This window comes from Myxine glutinosa, chromosome 6 (assembly GCF_964187855.1).
Source record: "Myxine glutinosa chromosome 6, kmMyxGlut1.1, whole genome shotgun sequence".
In the NCBI taxonomy this organism is placed as follows: domain Eukaryota; kingdom Metazoa; phylum Chordata; class Myxini; order Myxiniformes; family Myxinidae; genus Myxine; species Myxine glutinosa.
Window position 1 is genome coordinate 45,665,740 of NC_136266.1, and position 14,706 is coordinate 45,680,445.

Here is a 14,706-nt window from a genome sequence, read left to right on the forward strand (position 1 = left end):
GCATGGAAGGTATCAATGGAAAGCTGAGGATCTCCTCCTAATTAGTAAACCACCTGTAAATTGTCAAAATAAATAACCTTTGCATATTAACCCCTTGAATTCGGATTACCTTTTTTTTTGATACGCACTGTACATATACAGTATATATATATATTTTAGGAGTCGCGGAAGGCGAGAGAACGAGGCCATTCGTAGGGTTCGAAGTTGGTTTATTCAAACAGCAAGATCCAGCACACTCAAAGCGAACGGAAGTCAGCATGCTTACATAAAGCCAAAAGCCCTCTTCGGAGGGCGTGGCTCCGGCAACCGCGCGTGCGCGTGTATTATGCCCAAATAAGGTAATGGTTACCTGCACATAAGGTAACCGCCACAATATATATATATATATATACCTCTAAGACTCTAAAACCTTAAGGCTCTTGAAGCCCCTAAGACCATTGAAGCCCCCAAGAACCTTTAGACCCCCTAAACACTCCTAAGACCACTAATGACCCCCAAAACCCTTAAGACCAAAAAGACCCTTAAAGCTCCTAAGACCCCTAAGACTCCCCAAATAACCATAAACCATTTAAGACACCAAGACCCTTAAGACCTCCTGGACCACCAAGACCTCGAAGACCCAAAAGACCGTTCAGACTTCATATGTTTTATGTGTGAGTTTGTCTTTTTGTGATCATTGTTAGCTCTTACACGAGCCTCGATCTTGTATACAAAAATAAAATAAAATAATAAAGAGACCCAAGACCACGAAGACTCCCCAAGACCCTTTAGACCCTCTAATACCACCAAGAGAGACCCTTTACACCCATTAAGTCCTTTGAATCCCTTTAGACCACTTCGACCTTAATACGAATTAGACCCCTTACTTCAGACATCAACATGTTATTTCAGACATGCTAGATAGCTTGGACCCATAACCATTCAGAGCTTTAGACCATATATTCCCTTTTAGCCCCTTTTGAGATGAGACCCTACAATTTTAATGGGATTTTGTCAGCCACAAAGCCTACAAGGCCACTCGAGGTGGGGGGTAGTCTCTCTTGGAATGTATCCTTGAGATTTTAGTATCCTTTTAGGTGTACTCCATGCAAACATCTACAGTGTTCTTGCAAAAGCCAGACGATGCTTTTTGAACGATTAACCAACCCCCCAAAGGGTAGGGACCCTGCTATTACATAATACAAAGTACATTTCGACATTTTAATTATGTAATACTAACAGAAGTACAAGGTGTTGCCGGGCGGGGAGGAGGGGAGGGAGGGGATGGGAGGGGGGAGTGGGGTGGAGGGGGAAGGAAGGGGGGGAGAGGGAGGGAGGGGGAGAAGAGGATGGGAGGGGGAGGGGAGGAGTGGGGGGAAGGGGAATGGGGGAGAGGGGGAGGGAGGGGGAAGGGGAGGGGAGGGGAGGAAGGGGCAGGGATGGGGGAGGGGGTGGGGGAGAGGGGGAAGGGGAGTGGAGGGGGAGGGGGAGGATGGGGAGGGGGAGGATGGGGAGGGGGAGGGAGGGAAGGGGAAAGGGGGAGAGGGGGAAAGGGGAAGGGGAGGCAGGAGAGGAAGGGGGTTCACATATATGCTGGTGGGTGAATGGGGTGAATGTGGCGTTCATCACGTTTCTGAGTTAAGTGTGATGCAGATCAGGAAGAAGAAGAAGCCATACTACCAAGTTCGTACACTTCCGGAATTATTTGATTTATTTGTATTCAAATGTCTGGTGATTGTTTTGTATTTATTTATGCGAATGTGTACTTGTATATACCTGTCATTAATTTAAAAAGGCTTCGGCTCTTTCGAGCGATTTCTTTTTTTTAACTCCAAAAAAACGATCGTTTTTTAATTTTTTTATTATTATTATTATTATTATTTTTGGCCTAAAACACTCCCAGGCACTCACTGATGAACCTCTGAAAGTTTGACGAAGATCCGTTCAGCCATCTCTGAGAAAAATGGCGACACGCAGACAGACAGACAGACACACACAGACACACACATACAGGCAGACAGACAGACACACACACAGACACACACAGACAGGCAGACAGACAGACACACACACAGACAGACATCTCTCTTATATCGTAGATTAATATTTGAAATTATTTGAAAAATGCTGATCATATTCCGTTTGTGGAATTTCCTGAAAAAACCCTCAAGCTATAATCCCAAAGCCAAGAAGTTTATATCCCAATTTAGAATTCCTTCTTAAATTTCAGGTAACGAAGAGATCATTGATCATTGTATTTGGGGTTTACAGCCATATACGTGGACACAGACAAAATACCCAGAATGGGCCGCAAACCTTGCGTGGTCATGTGATCTCGAATAGTCATCTTGTCCCGCCCTAGCGAATACCAAAGGGTAAATGTATACACACCTACTCAAAGCAATACTGCCTTCCTCCTTCAGACCAGAGTAACTTCCGAACGTTGTGTTTCCCTTTGTAAGTATGAAAACTCAGTTGAGAGTTGTTTTCAAATGTCGTTTCAGTTTTCTTTATTATTACTCTTCGTTTGTACGAAATGTTTCCAGATTATGGCCTCTTGGAAACCGAGAGTACAGTATGTTTACGTGCAGTCAGTCATGTGTGTACTCTGGTATGGTGTGTATGTCTGTTCGGTTGTGTGTGTGTGTGGGTTTATGTGTGTGTGTTTATGTGTGTGTGTGTGTGTGTGTGTGTGTGTGTATTTGTATGTGTGTGTGTGTGTGTGTGTGTGTGTGTTTGTATATGTGTGTGTGTGTGTGTGTGTGTATTTGTATGTGTGTGTGTGTGTGTGTGTGTGTTTGTATATGTGTGTGTGTGTGTGTGTGTATTTGTATGTGTGTGTGTGTGTGTATTTGTGTGTGTGTGTGTGTGTGTGTTTGTATATGTGTGTGTTTGTATGTGTGTGTGTTTGTATGTGTGTGTGTGTGTGTGTGTGTGTGGGTGTGTGTTTGTATATGTGTGTGTCTGTGTCTGTGTTTGTGTGTGTGTGTGTGTGTGTGTATTTGTATGTGTGTGTGTGTGTGTGTGTTTGTATATGTGTGTGTGTGTGTGTGTATTTGTATGTGTGTGTGTGTGTGTGTGTGTGTGTGTGTGTGTGTGTGTGTGTGTGTGTGTTTGTATATGTGTGTGTGTGTGTGTATTTGTATGTGTGTGTGTGTGTGTGTGTATTTGTGTGTGTGTGTGTGTGTGTTTGTATATGTGTGTGTTTGTATGTGTGTGTGTTTGTATGTGTGTGTGTGTGTGTGTTTGTATATGTGTGTGTCTGTGTCTGTGTTTGTGTGTGTGTTTGTATATGTGTGTTTGTATATGTGTGTGTGTGTGTGTTTGTATATGTGTGTGTGTGTGTGTGTGTGTTTATGTGTGTGTTTGTATATGTGTGTGTGTGTCTGTGTGTGTGTGCGTGTTTGTATATATGTGTGTGTGTGTGTGTGTCTGTGTGTGTGTGTGTGCGTGTTTGTATGTGTGTGTGTCTGTGTTTGTGTGTGTGTTTGTATATATTTTGTGTGTGTGTGTGTGTGTGTGTGTGTGTGTGTGTGTGTGTGTGTGTGTGTGTGTGCATGCGTGCTGACATCCCAAGCACAACCCTTATAAGCTTACTGGATGTTTTGTTATTTTGATAAAGTTTGAATCACTCCATGAACGATGTGTAAAGTTATCATCTATCTATAATTCCAGTAATCTCTGTCTGTCTGTCTGTACGTCTGTACGTTTGTCTGTGACCGCTGTTTCTCGACAACCACGGGTCCGATATACTTTTAACTTGCCAGGTATATTGCTGGGGACCCGAGGATGTGCCTTTTCAAGGTTTCATATTAATCGGACAATTACTTACCGAGCTATGTCCAAAAAACGATTCAACCAATCAGAGAGCAGCGAACGATCGCGTGTGCCGAACGTGGCGGGCACACTCTGCCTCGGATGGCACATTTGAGAGCGTATTCATTTATTTCACGTTTGCAAACTATGTTGGCGTTAAACTATGTTTTACAACTAATAAAAACGAATTTGCGATTCATTCGCTTTCCTGCGCGTTTGTGCACGCGATGGCGATTTCTTTACCAAACTCCGGAAGCCGTTCGCTTTGGACCAAACCATTGCATGTAAATAGAGGGGGGGGATATAATTTTAGATATAGATATAGTACGGGCATGCCCTAGTCTATCTATAATTCCAGTAATCTCTGTCTGTACGTTTGTCTGTGACCGCTGTTTCTCGACAACCACGGGTCCGATATACTTTTAACTTGCCAGGTATATTGCTGGGGACCCGAGGATGTGCCTTTTCAAGGTTTCATATTAATCGGACAATTACTTACCGAGCTATGTCCAAAAAACGATTCAACCAATCAGAGAGCAGCGAACGATCGCGTGTGCCGAACGTGGAGGACACACTCTGCCTCGGATGGCACATTTGAGAGCGTATTCATTTATTTCACGTTTGCAAACTATGTTGGCGTTAAACTACGTTTTAAAACTAATAAAAACGAATTTGCGATTCATTCGCTTTCCTTTTTTGCACGCGATGGCGATTTCTTTACCAAACTCCGGAAGCCGTTCGCTTTGGACCAAACCATTGCATGTAAATAGAGGGGGGGGGTTCTGTGGTCGTTGCGAATGGACCAAACCATTCATGTAAATAGAGGGGGGGGATTGTCACTGTACTCGCAAGCCGTTCGCCGTTCGCTTTGGCGTTGCGAATGGACCAAACCATTTCATGTAAATAGAGGGGGGGGATATAATTTTAGATAGATATATAGTACGGGCATGCCCTAGTTTACTCCAAAGACAAAAGTAAATCGGTAGTTTCATTTTATTGTGTTAAGGCTTTAATGGATGACACCACCAAGTTGAAAAACAAGTTTTGTGACGCAGATGCCATTCGCGTTCGCAAAGACACGGGATTCAAGTTCTTCACGAACTCTCCTTTCTTCCCTCTCTTATTATGAGGGCTGACAGCATGGCCTAGATGTGTGCACATTCGTCTCTAAACCGTCTGGCACGTGGAATAACAAATGTTAATGTCGTCGGTGCCTCTATTATGACGTCATAGTTCGACAAGTGCAAAACTTTATCCGATTAAGATGAAATTTATTGAGCATCATTTAGAGATAAATTGGTGGAGAAAAAAAAAGATGACGTCATCGGTCAAGTGGTTCGGCCGCCATATTTGTTTTCACACAAAAGACTTTAAAACCACTAAAAACACGTCCTGGCGAGGGTCTGCAATATCTGATTGCTCTTTTTTGTTTTCTTGTTTTCTGCTTTTCCTGTTTTCTTCTTTTCATCTTTGTCCGGGCGATATGTCAGCCATCCTATAAGGTACGAAGCTGAAATTTGGGCACAATAGTGAGAGCACGCGCTTTGGCAAAAACGGTATTTTTTATTTTTTGATTCAACAATTAATTTATTAATTACGTAATTATTATCGATTTATTGAGTACTTATTTATTTTCTTTCCCATCTGGACAATATATCAGGCACTTTTTGAGCTAGGAAGCTGATATTTGGACACGAGAATGACCAAGTGATTTGGCTGTAAAGGGTATTTTTGATTTATTGATCAATCAATTAATCAATTTTTAAAAATTCGATTAATAAGTTATTTAATTAATTTTCAAAAAGTTACAGCTTTGGATGAAAACTGGTGGTTTCGGTATGATATTAGCCAATTGATTAAGGAATTAATTATTTTACGATTATAATTTGTTTATTTTAATTATGCAATTAATCAATTAATTATTATACACCTCTCCCTTCCATTAGCGTCTCTATGTGCTGCACTGCGGCATCGCCCAGAGCTTAAGTTGCCCCGGAAATGACGTGCGCTGGAGGATATGTTATTTATTTATTTATTTCACATGGGGGCGGTGTACTTTGAATGTATCTGTACTTGTTTTATTTTTTGTGTAGAAAGTCGAGGCTCGTGGAGGAACGAGACTGCTAGAACATAGAATAGATCAGGATCTGATATAACAAAAGGAAAAGGTTAAAGACAGGGGGGCAGGAGGGACAAAATAGAAGGAGACTTGGAGAAATCAGGAATGCAGGTAAGAACGAGGCCGTGGAGGACACACACGGGTGGATAAGACGGATACATGAGCAAACTCTCAGGAAGGAAAAACTTAAACCTGGTAGGATGTTGGCTTGGCTTGGGTGGGGGAGGAGGGTGGTGGAGGGGAAGGTGAGGGAGGGGTTGTGGTTGGGGTCTACGGGGTTAGAAAAGATTTACGGTCTTGTATGGGTGTTGATCCGAGATGGAGTTGAACACCTGTCTTCAAGACCTGGAGGGAAGAATGAGATTGAAGAGAATGTGGTAGTTGGTTTCCTTCGATTTGTTGTGCGGCACAAGTCTGGAAAGTATTGGAGACTCATTTGGAGCCATTTACATTTTACATAAGCAATTTCAAAAACTCTCTCCAACTCGTTCAAATGTCCCAATATAGTCTAGTCAAATTTCTGGGAAACGTGAATTCATGAGGCATTTTTGAGTAAAAGCAAGCAAACCACTTTTTCTGGGGTAGTTTTTCGTGCTGAATACGAATCTGTTGTTTGCCAAGCCCAAAAATGCGTAATTAGGTCACTAATCAAGGTCAAAGGTCAATGAGTGCAAAATTCAAAATTTTTGAAAAAATGTTTTATTTTACATCACCTATCTGTACATTTCAATTATTTTACAGTATTTTGTCTGGTAAGGTTACTACAGCTTTTCACAATTATGAAAGTAAAGGGAATTGTGAAGGGAAAAAAATCCGATTTTTGTGAATATATCCGTAATGAAGCAACTTTTCGTTTTTTGACATACTGTTTTAATTCACTTGAATTGTTGCCTTAAATACCATCAGTGAAGTGGTTTACCTGAGTCCTATATAATAGCAAGATTGTTTTCTACACTAAATGTCAATATTTGACTAATTAGCCACTTAATTAAGGCTAACGGTCACAAGGCGCAAAGTGCACTTACATGGCACAAGGCGCAAAATGCACTTCATGGCAAACATGTTTGGAGTGCAGGCAGTTGATCATTATCACATGTATTCTTAATTAATCCTGAATCAATTGCAGTCTGTCAGACTGATTGGCTGGAAGGAGGAGCCATCCAGGGGAATGCCAATTAGCTTAACTGTGTAAGCTCTGACCCCCCCCCCCCCCCCCTACTTTGGCCTGTTTCGACATGGTGTTTTACTGGCATTGCACTTGCAGGCCTCAGTGCAGAACTGTTTCCCCCACTTCCGACAAGAGCAACTATCAGAACTGCAACCTTTCTTGCAACCACACTGAGTAAGTTCTCGGCATCCCTTTGGAATTGACGGTAAAGTTGTAAGAACCGGTGACAACTTGTCATCAACGAGTTTCCATCCACAATCAGTCGGCGGTGGCAGATCTGTCATTGGATTACTGGCCTCTCTCCAAATGAAACTTTGGTAGTTTGCACGCTCTATGTGGAACTTTGCTGCATCACTAGATGGAGGTAGGGTCTCCGTTGCATGGCATTTGTTGAACAGTTTAATGCGGGCTTGATTACAGTTCTCAGATGGTTCCTTGTAGATATGGCAAATGAACTTTTCAGCATCTTCTGTGACCTTCTTTGATGGTGTCGGAAACTGCTGTTGTTGGATCTTTTCAACTGCTGTTGGTATATCCAACGTTGACGTATTGGATGGTTTGATGTCTCCAAGACCGCTTTCAGCAGATGGCCCCCTCTGCCAGGCAGCTAACTGAGTAGCGTGAAATGTATTTTTGCCATCTACGGTAGAGTCATTGATGTCAATATTGTCGCCAGAAAAATGCACAAATCGTCCCGAAACCAGGTTGCTGGTAACAACTGCCCCAGTTTCTTGATCAAGCGCTTTCAGAGTGTTTTCAGCCATGGCAGTGTCATACCTAAGAACCCGGTTATAGCTGATTATGTGCCCAGCATTATGGAATAGCTCAACTAATTTCTTTGATCGAGTTGACTGGTGCAGCGTCATACCCATTCCAACGTGTTTAGGCGGTGCCTTCTTGTCTCCACATACACCATAGACCATGTCTTGTCCAATGCTAAGGACCCTTGTCTTCTTCACCCAACCAGTTTCAGACATCTCACTTTCGTCAAACTCAGCATCGACACTACTTTGGCCTCCAAGCAAGATATTCACAAACATGAGTACAGATGGTGGTACACTTGCCAACTCTGCTTTTTCGCTTACATCGCAACCTTCGAATGCAAGATGTGACATGATATCACTGCGGAGTTGCAGAGCAACGTGCACTAAAGACAGAAAATGATCATCCTGTTGTCTAAATATGGGAATATAGTCTGCACTGTTCTGACCGCACACCATTTCTGAAAGAGGTATGTGACTGAAATGTCGTGGAAGAAGCAAAGTTTGTTTCTCTGAAGGCGCCAAATTTCTTAGCACAAGAAATTCATAAATGTCCCCAATGCAATTCGACAAAGTTTCTTTAAAAGTCCCCAGTCTACTAAGATACGATGTAGGAATTGTGCCGTCGCACTCACTGGCTAACTCTTTGTACCTCTCGAACACTGCAGATAGTTCAAATACGTGCCCTTTCTCAGCAGAGTGACGCAGCTCTTGACACAACCATGATATCGCCATGTCTGCTGATTTGCTTTCAGTTTCCGCCCTTTTGACATCCCTAAAGAATTTACTAAGACAGTTAACATGGTAACATGCCTCAGCTGAGATTAAATCATTCTCATTTGCAGTACGGACTAAGATGTTATGTACAAATTTAGCTTTTTCCGTAATTTCATTACTCATTTTGAAGGTTGTGACACGACTTGTCTTCTGCTTCTTGTCAAAGTTCTGGCAGAACATACACAATGTCCAGTTCATCTTAGTAGTACTACTGCGTAAAAACGGACATGCTTCAGCCGAAACACTCTTTCTTTCAGGATCTTTTTCGTTTTTCGATTGTTCCTTGGCTAGCTTAGCATTTATTTTCCCCTTGTGTGTGTATGCAGAGTAACATAGCTTATGCCATTTAAGTTTGGGGAGACTTTCTGGAGGCTCTGCAAAGAGAGTCGAAAGCCTGTCCACGGCTGATCGAAATTCATAGTGTCTAAGTTTGCATCGGAGCTCGGTCGCCTCTCTGATGGCAGCAATACCCTGGTTTGTCTGGTTGAAAATCGTATCTTTGACCTGGCTAGTTCCCTGACAAATGATACAAAGTTCAAACGACACATCCTCACGCTGTCGCTTGAGGCTGGCAATAGGTTCCATGGTTGGCCTGAGGGGAGAAACAGAAACCAAACTAAGCACCAGGCACGCATGTTCTGACCATGAAAACTACAACGTTGTATGATATACTGCAACAGCCTTTAAATGATCGAATAAGCGCAGGCAGTGTTGGCCCGGGTTTTAATCTTATTCTCAAAGACACAAAGTAAAGCTTCTTCAAGACAAAACATCTAACCGATATCACTAATTCATTAGTGGTAGATGCATTAGGCACTCATCGTCAATGCCCATGCCCTGCCTGTCTTTTTGCTACTGTTAGGTAAATGTACATGTATGTAGGCCTGCCTATGATGTGAGATGTCAAGCATACATTACACATTTGTATGTACATGTATCTCACCAAAGAAGAATGCATTCCTTTACTTTCATTTGATTTTATATTTCATTTTTTAACAATCTTAAAAAGACCCTTACCTGTACTCCTGAAATGTTTAATGCCTGATGCCTAGGGTACGAACTAGATGGCTTATGCTAGGCTATTAGATTCATTCTTCATCATTAAGGGTCTATTGAAGAACACCCTGCTCTGTCTGAATGGAAATGATTTGACAAACATGGCAAATGCATTGGGGTCAGAAAGATGAAGCCACTTTCACTGTTGAGTGAAAGGGATGGTTTCAAGTGCAAGTAACTGTTACGTCATTGCAAGACTTTCGCACTCATTGACCTTTGACCTATGTTGTTTACCGGTGACATTTAGATTCTGTCTTTATAAAATCTATCTCTAGACCATCAATAGGAGCATAAAAACTCTGCCCCATTGTGCATTTAGAGGTTAAACTGCAAGCAAATTACGCAAAAACTAATTGTCGCCCCTTACAGAGATAAAGGCAAATGAGCATAGATGTGTCCTCACGTTTTCCTTTAAAAATAAGATTTTGAAAAGCTTTAGCAACCTTACTAGACAAAATATTGTAAAATAATTGAAATGTACAGATAGGGGATGTAAAATAAAGCATTTTTTCAAAAAAATTGAATTTTGCACTCATTGACCTTTGACCTTGATTAGTGACCTAATTACGCATTTTTGGGCTTGGCAAACAACAGATTCATATTCAGCATGAAAAACTACCCCAGAAAAAGTGGTTTGTTTGCTTTTACTCAAAAATGCCTCAATCATTCTATAAAGGCACATTTTCAGATTTTTTGACTAGGCTAATTCTTGGCAATATATACATGCTTTTCCTCCATGAAATTTATATAATAACTAGTAAAAAGCCGTCAAAATGACGGGTTGCAACAGTTTTTTTTATGGTGCAGCCTCGTGAGCGTGCCAATGTCTGAAGCCTCGGCCTAATGTCAGGTTTGCTCATATCTTTTTTATTTAATAGACATCCTATGGACGTAAATGAACACTCGTTTCACTGTGCGCGCGTTACACATCATGTGCAGCAAATTTCACCTCCCTGCGCCTTGTATTTATTGTTATTTTGAAAAACGCTTTTGTACACCGCCCTTGAGGCTCAGTTTGCAAACCACTGTCTACAATTCCAATAGAAGAGACATAATTACTCTTTTATGGAAAAATGTTTTTCGAGTTAGTTTTATCCTCAAAAATAGACCATAGTGAACACACATTCGTGTTAAAAGATTGGCCTCTAAATCCTAGCCTTATGAAGGGGGACAGACATCTGTTCAAACATACAAACTGACATTGTGTTTTACATGGTGGATGACAAGAAAATTTGATAATATAAGCAAACACAAAATATGCTTAAAAGACTTTCATAGTTTTTTTTTCTCGGGTAATGCATATATAATGCTCGTGTAGTATGTTTACACATTGCAAGCAATAACAAACCGTGCTTCAGACATAGGCACATAATAAATAGAAGCTTTCTGATTATAGGCAAGCATCACCGACCTCCTGGTAGATATCGATTGAGTTTTATTTTTCAATTTTTTTCATGGACGCGTTTATGGGTTGTTGTTTTTTTTTTTGTTTTTTTTTTGTATACAAGATCGAGGCTCGTGAAAGAGCTAACATTAATCACACAAAAAGACAAACCGACACACAAAACACAAAAAACAAGGGGAGCGGCAGACAAGATGGGGAGAGAGGGGGAAGGACACAAAAGAGAGGGGGAAGAGGGGGAAGGACACAAACACAACATTTGAGAGCAGGGACATCGGGAGGACTTGGGGGGAGGTGGGAGAGGAATAAAATATATGAACACTGCAAGGACTCTGGGGTGAATTACCGGGGGTAGAAAAGATCAAGGTTTTCGATGGGGGAAGATAAGAGATGGTGGTGAACAACTGTTTTAAAGACCTGGAGGGAGGAGTGGGATTGAAGGGAGTGGGGGAGTTTGTTCCAGAGGCGGGAGAAAAGGGGAGCAGAGAGCCTAGACTTTGGCAGTTTAACCATAAGAGGGTTGCAGGCAGATCTTGTGCGACCTGAAGGAATATTGGGGGGACAGAGCACAGAGAGAGCTGGGGGAGCAAGGCCGGAGAGGAGTCGGTAGAAGACAGAAAGACCACCAACCTGCCTGCGGTGAGTGAGTGAAAGGCCCTCGGTGTTGCCTACATCACAGGAGATTACAATGATTCTGAAAGCTTTGGCCTCAACAGCGTGAAGCCGAGCAAGGTGTGAGGCAGGAGCACCAGCCCAGAGGGGGGAACAGTATTCCATTGAGCTGCGGATGAAAGCCTTGTATGTGGTGAGGAGCTCAGGTGTGCCAAGGAAGGACTTCGCACGACGGAGGATGCCCAGTCGGCGACTGGCTTTGGAGGCCAGCTTGGAAATGTGGTTTTCCCAAGAAAGATCATGGCAGATAGTGAGACCCAAAAGCTTGAGCGACAGAACTTCTTGGAGAGGATTGTTGAGAAAGTAGATGGGAGGGTTGTCCAGTCGGTCCTTTCGGAGAGACATTGTAAGAGTGTGAGATTTGTCAGGATTGAAAGACATGTTCCACTTGTTTGACCAGTCTGTAATTTTATCCAGGTCTGCAGAGAGTGAGGAGGCTGCAGACTGCCGATCTGAGGGATGAGGTATGGAGCGACAGAGAGTAGAGTCGTCAGCAAAGAGATAGAGAGGATTTTCAAGAGAGTCAGAGAGATCATTGATGAAGACCAGAAAAAGCACAGGGCCCAGAACACTACCTTGGGGAACTCCAGCCTGAACAGGAAGAGGAGATGAGAGAAACCCATTCAGGGCCACACGTTGACTACGACCAGAGAGGAAGTCCGCCAGCCATGCGTGGAGATTTCCATGGATACCAAAGGAGGAGAGTTTGGTGAGCAGAGCAGGGTGCCAGACTGTATCGAAGGCACGTGAAATGTCAAGGGAGACAGCTCTAATTTCCTGTTTGGCGTTGAGGACCTCCATCCATTGTTGAGAAAGCAGAAGCAGCATGTCCAGAGTAGAGTGACCTGGTCTGAAACCAAATTGATGATCAGAGATCAAGCCATTGGAGAAGAGGAAAGATTTCATATCTGAAGCAATGATGGATTCCATGACTTTGCTGATAATTGGGAGAAGGCTGATTGGTCTGTAGTTGCTGGGATCTGTTTTTGCACCTTTTTTGTGCAAAGCGGTGATGTTGGCTGATTTCCAAGCAGATGGCAGATGACCTTGAGCAAAAGAGAGGGTGAAGAGAACAGAAAGAGGGAGTGAAAGAGCAGAAGAACATGATTTTAGGACCCGTGGGCTGATGCTGTCAGGACCAGTTGCAGAATCAGAGTCGAGGGTTGACAGAAACTTTTCCACCTTGTCAGGAGGAAAGGACACAGAGTCCAGGAGCAGCTGGGTATGACTGGGTATGGTGGGTACAGAGAGGGATGGGTTTGGGACACAAGATTTAGAGGCAAACACAGAGTTGAGGCATTCAGCTTTTTCACATGCGGAGTAAGCCGTTAAGCCGTTTGAGGTGAGGGAGGGGATGGAGGGGGAACAAACACCAGAAACAGATTTGACCAGACGCCATCAGGATTTGGAAGAGGGAGACAGATAAGAGAGTTCGGTCTTGAGAATGGTGAGATATTGTTTCCTGGCTCTCCTGAGGGTGGACACACACTTGTTTCGGGCTTTGTGAAAGGAAATGAGATTTCCTTCCGTTGGATTTGCTTTCCAGGAGACGAAAGCAAGTTGTTTCAGGGCAACCGTTCCAAAAAAAAACAAAAAAAAAAACAGCCTCACCACAAGATTCCGTGTACCATGGACGGGAGGAAGGGTATGACAACTGAAGACGAGATGGTATAAATCTGTGCATGAGAGAGAGCAATTTACTTTGAAAGAATTCCCAGGATGAGTTGATGTCAGAGGCGGTAGAGATGGGAGACCAGTCCAGATGATTGATGGCTGCTTGAAGACCGTGCCAGTTGGCCTGAGTGAAATGCCAGACTCGTCGATGCTGAGGAGGCTCTCTGAGAATGGTCAGAGAGATGTCCACTTTGACAAGCACATGATCAGATGAGCCGATTGGAGCAGAAGAAGAGCAGCAGACATTTTCAGGGAAGTTTGTCATAACCAAATCCAGAAGAGAAGATGCTCCGTTGACTGAGATCCGGGTCGGGAAATTGACAGATTGTGTCAGTCCCAGTGAGTCGCAGAAGTCCTTTGCTGAGGTGCCATGACTGGTGAGAGAGGAACCCACACCCAGCCAACTGGCATGGTGACAATTGAAATCACCACATATGAGGAAGAGAGAGTTGGGATGGGTAGATAGAAGTTGGTCCATATTATCAGACAGTGAGATGTAGATGGAGTCATCGCTGTTTGGTGGACGGTACAACACACATATGAACAAAAGGTGGGAGCGAAGGGGAAGCCGTAGCCAAAGGTATTCCTGGGGGTGAGGTGGAGAGAGGGCAGTGGAGGGCGAGTGAGGAAGAGAGTTTTTTATAAAGATAGCAACCCCACCTCCAGGACGAGGCCAATGCACAATGCACTAGGGTTGTTTTTTTTTACTTCAAATTTTACATTTACTGATGCTTTCCGACGGTTCTATGGATTTTCCTGGTGCATTGGCTTTAATATCCATCGCCACACCAAATTTCAGCTTTCTATGACACCAGGAAGGTACCGAACATTAATATCAGTCAGTCAGTGAGTGAGTCAGTGGTTAGAATGAGCTTTATGTATAAGATACTAGTAATCGGCATCGACAAGCATCCTTGACTATATTGTGGAACATCAGCCGAAGCTCTCACTTTTTCACTTTTATTCATTTTAAAATTAGTTTTTTTCTCTGCAACCACTTGAGCAATTGATACTAAACTTTCAACAAATGCGCCTCCCCATGGATATGTTTTTAAGACAAGGTTATGTGATGATTGGTGGAAATGCGGCCACCGTTCCAAAAAATCCGTTTTCTGCAGGCATGAGTTGCAGGGTGTTTCACCTACCAGGAATGGAGGTTTGTGTGCAGCCTGTGGCTGCTGGTTGCATCATTCTCTCAGGGCACTGTTGCCACTGTTGCAATGCCTCTCTATAACCAGTCATGTTGTACTCATTTTGCTGAATCGACTCACCTGGTATTAAT